Here is a 10,475-nt window from a genome sequence, read left to right as displayed (position 1 = left end):
TTTTTTTTTAATGTGTTCAGTGTATTGCCTGCATGTGGGGATGTGCGTATTGCCTGCTATTATATATAATATGGACACACAAGCAATGCATAGAACATGTTAAAAATATGACTACTTAAAGGTGTACATAAGACCTTATATATATAGGACCTCAACTTGTATATTGTTACGTGAGTGCAGTCTAGTGAATTTTATCTATCTTATTGCATCTAACACTATTGATTGCATTTTTCTTAGCCATATAGACAGTATCATTTTGTTTGCTTGTTTTTAAAGGAATGATATAGAATCAGTTTTTCTTAATCTTGAAAATCAAATGTATTTTTAACAACATGGATTTGTATAAGACTTTTGTACTACCAAAGCAGTAAAATAAATAAACTCGTTCTTAAATTCCCTGGTTGCATTTTATTAGTTCCAGGCTACTGGTGAAATTTAACTTTTGGCATATTTATTCCTAAATATATACGTCCTACACATCTGCAGTTTTTGTCATTGCACTATCCATAATATTGTGAAGATGTTTATTTCTGGAGCTGGCAAGAAATTGAAGCCAGCAAAAGCCTTTTGCTTTTGCAAGGCTTACTTATTTCTTAGTCCTGCTGCTGTTACCATCTTGGAATCTACATTTAATCCAGAAAAACAGATGATGTATAGTGGCTTAAACCTAAGACTTTATTTTAAATGCTGTCAAATATGTTAAATGTACACAGTATTGTATTTACTCTTCCCATGTTCTTCTAATTTTTCTTGCCATGTTTACAGATGGCAAGACATTTTTCTATTTATTACTTGGCTCATCACGCAGTGAAGTTATGGCATTTCATTTATCACATTACAGTCATCCATGACAACATTCTCTGCTGTAATAAATTAAAAATGATTACTTCACTGTGGGATCAAATAGAAGTTTTAGAGCAAGTTTATTAGCAGGGATAGTTTTCATTGAGTTATTGGGGTACCATCAAGTGTAGCTTGTTCTGCAGGTTTCTGCTGTTTTATTTGGGTATTTCAACCTACAGTGCAAAGAACAAGACTTGGTTTAAGGTGCTGTTACTGTTGAGATTTCTTAAATTGGATTGTGGATTGCACTGCTAAATTATTGTCTCAAACTCCAAATGTTACAGCATCCAAGAAGAGCTTGTTGCTTCTTACTAAGAAAATCCACAAATATGCTAACATGCATTATTTTCTGAGGATTGAACAGGTCCTTTGATTTGCATATATAGGAGTTAATTGATGTTCTCTCCCTACATAGAAGGGATGCACAAAAATCAAATGCTTAAGCAGCAATAATATACTGTTCTGAATTCTCTACCCTTTCCCTACATCACTCTTCTTTTCCCTGGTGCTTCTCAGTTTCATTTGGTAATAAAAACATTCAAAGCTACCCACAGAACACACAAAAGACCAGATAGTGTTTGCAGTTATCTGTAAGAGAAGGGGATGTTCACACATAGAGTCAAAGGTTGAGAATTTGCATCTGACTTGGATTGTTGACCAGTCCTTCATGCGGATGGTCTAAGAGGCACAGAAAGCCTGGGTCTGGCCAGACCATGATTCTTTTACATTTGAAAAGAAGCCCCCCTCCTCACCCCTCCCCCCACCGAAATGAAGGGATGACCTATATTAAAAGTCAGACTGACAAGAGCAGTGGCTACAAAGCATGGCTTTGTCTTTAGTCTTCCCAGATAAAGGTGGGAGCTAAAGTCCCCCCAGCTAAAGAGCTGGGACAAGCAAGTGGACAGGGAGATGCAGGATGCCCTGACAGGAAGCGCTAGAGGCAGGAACTGCATTTAGACCTGTGAAGCTGACTAAGGACTACATCCGTCAGTGTACCTTGTATGGTAAGAGTGGTCAATGTTCTGGTATTTTCTTTTGTTCGTTTACTCATATCCCTGTCTGAACCTCAGTGTGGTTACTGATTTGTTATGCTTGTTTTGGTTTTATAATAAATCCTTTTGTTTGTTTCCTTACTGATTTGACTGTGCAAGGGATGACTTCTGGGTAAGTGTATTCTGAGCTGACTCTCTGGAGAGGTAGACTTGTCATTTCTTTTCAACCCAGAGATGGGGCAGTCACCTGGGCCTGCAGCTGCAAAATCTAGAATCAGACAAAGTCAGGATTGGAAGGGACCTGGGGAGGTCATCTAGTCCAACCCCCTGCTCAAAGCAGGATCATCTCCAACTAGATCATCTCAGGCAAATGTACGGGCAGTGTAACTGAGGCTTGCTGGGATAGGAAGCTATCCAAGGGCACCCTTGGTCTGTTTCTTGTGCCTAGTGACAGCACTGGGGAGAGACTTGGGGTCTGGGGGTCCCCCCAAGGGCCTATAAATAGCTAAGGTGGTTTTGGTTTTCACTGCTGCCAGCTAACGTGTTAGCAGTCCTTCAAATAGCTCAGGTAAAAATATAAAGAGCAATGGCTGCTAAGTAGTAACAATTCCAAAAACTTAGTCTGAGCATCTACAATTAATCTAGTTACTGGCCTAAATTTAGCAAGGTATTTTAAAAATGATGAATCGTGCTTTCTTGTCTGCCTGCTAGTCCCCCCCCTTGCACTCTCCCACATTTGCACATACAATACAAGCCATGAGGCTGCAGTCTCTTACATCCTTGTTATTGCCCAGGACAGATACTAGCTCCACAAGTGAACAGCTGCAGGCAGCTCAAATATTTTGCCTGGGATCTGCAGTTTCCTTCTGCTGCTGGAGCCCATAGGCTTTGCTTCTGCTGGGGAGCAACAGCGTCTAGGGCACAATTCACTTCTTGAGCACACCTGTGCCTCATAGCCAGTGAGGACCTCCTGGAGCTGGTCGTGGGTCCATGGAGCCAAGTCTTCCCCTTAACTTGGAGGGGGTGACATCCTGCCTGCCCCAAGAGAGGGCTACACCTGGAGGCAGGAGGTCAGGGAGCCCAGTCCCTTCCAGAGCAGCTGCTTAGAGGTGCTGAGCTGGTTGTGGGGCCATGGGACTGGCTGTTAGGCAGAGCAGTGCCTGAACTGGGTGTAGAGACGTGGGGCGGGCTGGTGCTGAACCATTGCACTTGTTTATAGTTGCAACGTATGAGGTCAAGCAATGTTAATGGGTGGGCAGGTGCACTGTGAGTGACCGAGTTGAGAAAAGCGCCTCTTGCCTTCCTTTTAGGCCCATTCTATTTGTGAGGGGAGAGGGGTAGACTCCTAGTAAGTCTTGAATGCCTGAGGCTGGCAATGCTGCAGCTGGTCACTGGGCGCCGACTTCAGTATTCTGCCTCCCAAGCATCTGACATGCCTCTCTGAACCAGTCAGTTTTTAAGGTGTCACCCTGCCCTACCTTCTTCAGCGCTTTCCTAGGAAACTGAGCCAGTTGGTCTGCTTGACAGGGGTTGGGTTACTCCCACTCACGTCAGTCTGCTTGTTCTGTTGTTTTCAATACATTGACTTGCACTCCAGGGAGGCAGTTTGTTACATACTTGAGCATTGTCCCCCCCAGGTGTCTGTCTAGGACTTGATAAGCATTCTCCCCGCCCTCCCCCCCGCTGTTTTTTTTTTTCTTGTTTTATGCTGCTGCTCTCAAATCTGAGTGCCTGACAGGTTTGTTACAGCTGAAGACAAGTTGCTGTCTGAACATTTTGCTGGGCTCTGCATGTTTTTCAGTGAAGATTTTGTATGCATGGAGATGGTGGAATTAGATCCCAAGCATATCAGTGGTGAGATTTTTTTTTTCCCCCCCTCATTTTTCTTGTTCCCTCCTATTCTGTATTTTTACTGTGTATTTTCAGTTTCACGAGCATTTTAATTATTGCTCCTGCTTTGGTTTGTTTAAAAAAAAATCCTTGCTTTTCTGGGGCAACAGTTAAAATGGTGTCAAGAAGCATCAAATGGTACAATTTATTTGCCTTTGCATGGGGAAATACACTGTATGGGAGTAAGTGCCTTTGTCTTGGTTGAATTGTGTCAATTTGGTGGGAGGTTACTGCTGAAGCAAAACCAGGCTAGTTAAAGCAGTTTCCGTTTTCCCTTCTCATTAGATATTTTTCCCTCCTCATTAGATATTTTTCTTCCCCTTGCTTTTTGCTGTACTTCCTTACTTTCTTCTTGTTTTTCATTATTTTTCCCTGTGTTTAGTCACTATATTTCTTGTTCCCACATATTTCTTTGGTGCAGGTGACTCCTCTTAAAGTTGCTTAATGTGTGGCAGTGGAACAGCAGCATATGTCTGTATTAAACGCATTCCAGATCTTTAAATAAGAAAAATAGAAGTATTTTCTTTCATTAGGCCTTTTGCTCAGAGTTGCATGTGAGTTGCAAAATGGCCCTAATACAACTGCTTCTACAAATAGCCACCTATACTCAACTTGTAAAAAGGTAATGTCTTTAATAAAAGCTTCCCTAAGCTAGTGTTTCTTTGGGTTTTTTTTGAGAAAGTACCCATATTCGTGTTAGTGCAGCTCCATTGGTGTATATGTCAATCAATATAAGATTAGGAGATATTTATTTCTGTATTAGCTAGACCTATATTGGGATGGTCACTGGGTTGGACACCTTGAAGGCCAATCTGAAGAAATGCTATGCTAACATCAATACCTGGATGCACTGAAGTGATGCTGTGATGTATGGCAAGGCATTGATCATCTTGAGCAAACTTCTCTTGCCAGATGAGAGACAAGGGGACAGAGCTGTGACCTGACATCACCAGGATCCACTCCTTCCTCTTGGAACTATTTGCTTCGTCTGCACTCAAACATGGTTCTTGGATCAGCCTCAGCAGCCATCTCTGGATTCACTGATGACTTATTTACCGTAAGACTCATTCTCATTTTGAGGGACTGCTGACAAGAGTGAGAGCTCCAACTGGGAGCTAGCAGTGCAGACATAGTTGTGAGAAGAGATGAGAACCAGGTTCTTTCCCCTAGATGTTCACGATAATTTTTCAAAATTATGTGTACCTAAAACAGCATATGACGGCTTAAAAATATTTCCACCAACCATCAGTATCTAGCAGGTGCCCTGGACTACATGGATTATTAAGACTATCAAATATTTAAAAAAATGGGGGGGGGGGGAGGCAAACACCTGACTTAATACCAAATACCATTATGAATTGCCCAATTTTTGATACAGCTCATTATATCTATACTTGATTCATTTCATTGTGACTGAAATATGCAATTTGTAGATACAATGAGCTTTCATTTCTGGTTTTGGTAAGAGTAAAATAGTGTCTTGCTGATTTAATAACTTTTTAATATTGTAAGCAAAGTATACATGTGGGAAGGAGAGGTGGTACGTTTGGGACTTCTGTGTGTTTTTGGAAGTGAAGAGGAAATGGTTCTTATGGGAAGCTACAGTATTTGTTGCATGATCTGTAATAGAAAAGGTCTGTGTGGAATCTGTCTCATGTTTGTGCATATTTATGAATAGTTAGCATCTGCCTCATTTGTGTTGAGAGTCTGTTCCAGCTGTGTATGCAGAGGGTCTATGAATTAATTAGTATTGGACAACAGTCATTTCCGATATTTTTTTTTGCATATACATGTTACCCTATATAGTACACACCCTATATTTGAAGCCCCAAGGAAGAAAAAAACAAAACAAAACCTTACCTTGGGGTACAGGTAAGCAACTAAGGTCTAGGGTCTCTGGGGCTGGGGGAGTGCATTCTGGCTGTATGCCGCAGGCTGCGTACTGGTCCCAACCTTGTACGTCTCTGACATGATGGTGCTGGGGACCATGCGGTGGGGTCAGGTCCTGCACACTGACACGGTGGCATACTGACACTGGTGAGTCTTGTATCCCACACCGGGTCTGGAGCCACGTGGCAGGTCTGACTTGGTACACTGCACCAGAGTAAGCAGACCTGGACTTGGTGAGCATGGACTCGACGCATGTCTCCAGAGCCAGTGAAGGGGCCCTGGACTAACTGCACAACCCCAGCACCTATGTGCCAGATCAGACCATGCCAGGCAGCGCCAACATTGACATGCCAGCATGACTGTTTTTTAATGTGGCAAATATCCCCTCATAACAGACCACAAGGAAATTAATTATTAGCTCATGATCAGAACAGCAAAAATATGGTGTCTCTGGGGTTTATTTGTTTTTTTACAATAAAAATAGCTTAAAAACATTATCAGAAACAAAACGTTGCAATAGATGACAACTAAATAAAATAAAATGTAGCTATAGTGTTTTCCTTTGCTCATTTTTAAAAATGTAAATGATATTTTCTCTTAAACTAGTAAATTGCTGATTCCCAACTAGAGTGCCATAGCACCATGGGGTGCTGTGAGATCTTAAGGATGCCAAGGTATGCTGCGCAATATTAGCACTGTTAAGTGTGCAAACCTATGATGCACAAACTAATCCCAGAGTTCATATAGGAATCCGTACTGACCTGTTAAAAATTACTCTTTTTTTTTTTCTATACCCCAGCAGTGAGTGAAAACTAAGAGCTGCCATTTTCTTAGAGATGCCTTGAGTCTAAAAATGTTGAGCACCCCTGTAGTAGAAGTATATCAGGCACCGGACCGGCTAAAATGCATACTTTCAGGCAGTAGAGGGAGCTGTAGCAGCAGTTCCTGATTACAGAGAAAGGTTTGAATAGATATTAATTTTAACATAACTTGTTAGATATTAAAATAAGCAACCAACATGCACATACACCTTTTCCAAAGCATATTTCCCTTTTTGTAAAACAAATAGCAAATGCTGAAATTCCAGGAGCCCTATCTCTCGTTTCAATACATCAAGCTTAGTCAGTAGTTATTAGTTAGCATTGATGTGTTTCTTAAACAGTAATAAGTTTTTCATCCTAATTTAGCATTAAATGAGCAACAGCATTCATAAGATTTATTTTCATTTTAGTATGGTAATTTTGGTTTGTTTTATTGCAGTCCTTTCTGACCAAAATCGGAATATTTTTCACATTTAATAGCTCTATCTTAAATGCAAAACATAGTGAGTTTTAGGCAGTAAGTTAACCTTTGTGGGACTATGTACACGTGAAATTAATTTGACTGAATAAACTCCAGTGCAAGCCCATCCCCTGCTTGCTTTCCCAGCCCTGCAATGGCTGCTGCTCCCCCTGCCTCCAGCTCTTTTAAGACACGCCCCCCCCCAACCCCTGAACTCATTGTTCCTGCCTAGTGGGGGGGGCTGATCCCCCACTGCCCCCTGCCACCCTACACCATGTGGGGGGCTCTGCATGAGCTCCCTGAAGCCCCAAGGCCGCTGCAGGTGGTAAGTCCCCTTTTTTTTTCTTAAAGGGCCAGAGCTCGGGCAGGTGGAGTGGCCATGGCAGTGGGAGGGGCAAAGGGCTTGTGCCAGAGCCCCCCACGCAGTGTGGGCGGGGGCAGCAGGGATCACCCCCTCCCCGCAGCACCTGGGGAGTAGGGCTTTTTTTTTTTTTAAAGCACCTGGAGCTGGGGCAGGCATGGGAGCAGGCAGGGGTTGGGGAAGCTGGGGGAGCAGGCAGGGGATAGGGCCTAGCAGGGTTCCCCCCATGGTCCCCTCATCCCTCTCCCCCTCCCCCTACTTACCTGCTCTGAGTCTGGCTCCAGCTTCCTGCTGCAGCAGGCAGGGATTGCCCGAATCATCAAAGCTCTCCAAATCTTTCCTGAAGATTTGGAGAGCTTTGAATCAATTCAGGCCTTTTAATTGGTCCCCAATTCGATTCAGATTTGGAGATTTGGCCACCGAATCAGTCCGAGTCTCCTCCAGATTAAATCAGCACCCAAATCTTCGCACAGCCCTATAGGATAGTACTTATGTTGAGCAGTACTATCCTATGATGGCATTCATTAGTTTACTGTGGCTTAATAGGGCTGCCTGGGTAGATGCTCACATTTTACCATGGAGTTATTTAGGCAGCTCTGCAGTAAATGTCTTGAGAAGGTGTGCCCTATGTGTGTTAGTTGCACAGACTAAGGATGTTAAAAATGAATGAGAACCAAAATCAGCCACAACAGCTGTCTGCCCTCTGCTGCTTTGTACTCAATTATAAGATGAGAGTCATGCTTCCCCCTGCTCCCTGTTAAATGGGGGGAAAAATAGTTTTTCAATCAAGTAAATATAGTCTGTTATTCTTTTGGTAGATAAAAACAGTGCAAAATTATACTAATCAATGAGAATCAACCTTCCTCTAGGCAAGGAATTTAAAGCCACATATGTAAAATAAGGTTAAGATCAATTTGGTATTATAAGGTTGCTGATTTAAATCTTGATTAAAATGGGCATTTAAGTAATTTTAATTTAAATGATCTACCTTGAAGTATACCAATATGGATGCTTTCATAAAACATCTGATCATAATAGTGAAAAATTCTAGTGATATAAAATCTACTGCAAGTCTTGCTAGCTTGTCTTAATAATTAATAGTTTAAAGAAATGTGCCAAAAAAAGAAATTCTTTTCTGATTTTGTTTTACTTCAACTTCCAAAATTATCTTATACGTTTGACTGCTAGATTGAAAAGGCCTTAGGTTTCACGCACACATACCTATTTGATTGATGAATAAATTGATTTTTCTGCTCAAGTCCTTCACTTTAAGACTTTTTTTTATTCCCTTCATCGTACTTACAGTTTTTCTGAAATCCTATCCAATTTTTCAAGATGATGCTTGAAGTACAAAGACTAGAACTGTTCCTGGTGTTCTGGAAGTGGTCTTACCAGTACAAAATACAAAGTAATGTAACCTCTCTTTCCTCCTACTCAGCATGCCTTTGTTCATATCCAAGGATTACTTTATCTGCTTTAGCCACAGCATTAGTCTGGGTACATCTATCCAGCTGATAACCTCTGAGCAGCTCCCAGTCTTTTCTAGAGTTACTGCTTCTCATGGTAGAACATCTTGTTGCTGAAGTGAGATGTTCACTCTTTATTCTTAGATGTACAACCTTTGATTTAAGTGTGCAGAAATACACAAAGTGTTTATTCTTACTGGAAAGCTTACATATATGTAACATTCAAATAAGTCTCATTCACATCAATCACTTCTTTGTGTCAACTGAAGACTAGAACTTTTAAGACTTTAACTGATTCCTTTGAGAAGGAGCATACAGGTAAAATTACCTTTAGCTCTGTTCTTTATTGTATAATAGGTTCTGTGCAATGTTTGGGTTTTATTTAATTAACCTCTACAAAGGAAGGAGAAAGCTCTTAGAAAGTGTGGAAGCTTTGCATGTTGTTTGATTTTCATTTACATTTTACATGTGATTTACATTTTATTTTCCAATAACTCACTCTTTATTTTTTTAACGTTTTCTGCTTTCCCAAGGTAGTAGTAAATTTAACTCTTTCTAAGAGCTGCAATAAGAATTTCTATGCAAAAATAAAATGTACTGTTTAAGTTGACAGGGATTGCATTTCTACATGGCTGTATTTAAAAGGACTGAAGCACAACTCAGTAGTCGGATAGTTATTTAAAACTGCTCTTATAGGGGACAGCATCACTGAGTTTTGGCGTCTAAGGTATTTTATAGTTATATGAAAGATGATAAAAATTGTTTGTCTTGCCTTTGACAAACTTTAATGAAAAAGGTCTTATTTTGTAGTCTGTGAAAGGGGCAATAACAGTGACCATGTGCTGCTTTCAGTGGTTGGGAGGAAGACTGTACCAAACCCACAATAATCTCTTGGAGTGTAAGATTGTCCAAGTGGGAGGCTGCTTTATCTCCCACTAAAGATATTATGCACAGTGCCACTCTGCTAAATTTCATTTGATCTTACTCGGTGCTCAGACACCTTGAAGAAGGGAGCAGTGAGCTGACTGCAGAGAGCTACTGCTGTTTTGAAGCTGGTGATGGTTATGATGGGTATCTCAGATTTTAACTTCATCCAGCAGGGAAGTCCTTGGCACAGTTTGGTATTTGTCATGGGGTTGGATTCTGGGCTCTCACAAATCTGTAAGCCTCTAGTGCAGGGGGTCAACAACATTTCTGGTGCAGTTGGACTGGAATGACTAAGATTGGCCTATAAAAAAAAAAAATGAGGGCATTAGGACTCAGCTGCTGCTGCTACTTCTGCCCACAACTCAGTTGGAGCATAGCATGGAAAAAGTCCCCTTTTATCAGAGCCCGTGCCATGTGACTGGTACCGCTCATGTTCCACCAGAGTGCTAGGCCAGGTGGGCTTGCTTTGGTGTTGGTGTCACTAGGTACTGCCTCAAAGCCATGTCAGGGAGGGTAGTGAGATGCAAGCATGACACTTTGACTGTCCACGAGTACAGTGTCTTCTCAGACAGAATCTCGAAAAGGATCCCACCGCTGTTTGTGTTGGGCACAGGGAGGGACAGCAGAATGCTGGACCCAGACCCGCCACTGTCATTGCTGTCCATGATCACAGAAACAGGCAGTAATAGAGGAGGTCTGTCTAGCAAGCAGCCATAGGGGAGAACTTGTCATATGCAGAGGTGGTCATCTACGGCAGCAAGTGCATCTTCAGGAAGGGCAGCTTTCATTTTCACCAACTGTGGTGGGGTGGGGGCTGGATATCTA

The sequence above is a fragment of the Crocodylus porosus genome, unplaced genomic scaffold (genome assembly GCF_001723895.1).
Source record: "Crocodylus porosus isolate Cpor-Errol unplaced genomic scaffold, CroPor_comp1, whole genome shotgun sequence".
In the NCBI taxonomy this organism is placed as follows: Eukaryota; Metazoa; Chordata; order Crocodylia; family Crocodylidae; genus Crocodylus; species Crocodylus porosus.
This window is presented reverse-complemented; position numbering follows the sequence as displayed.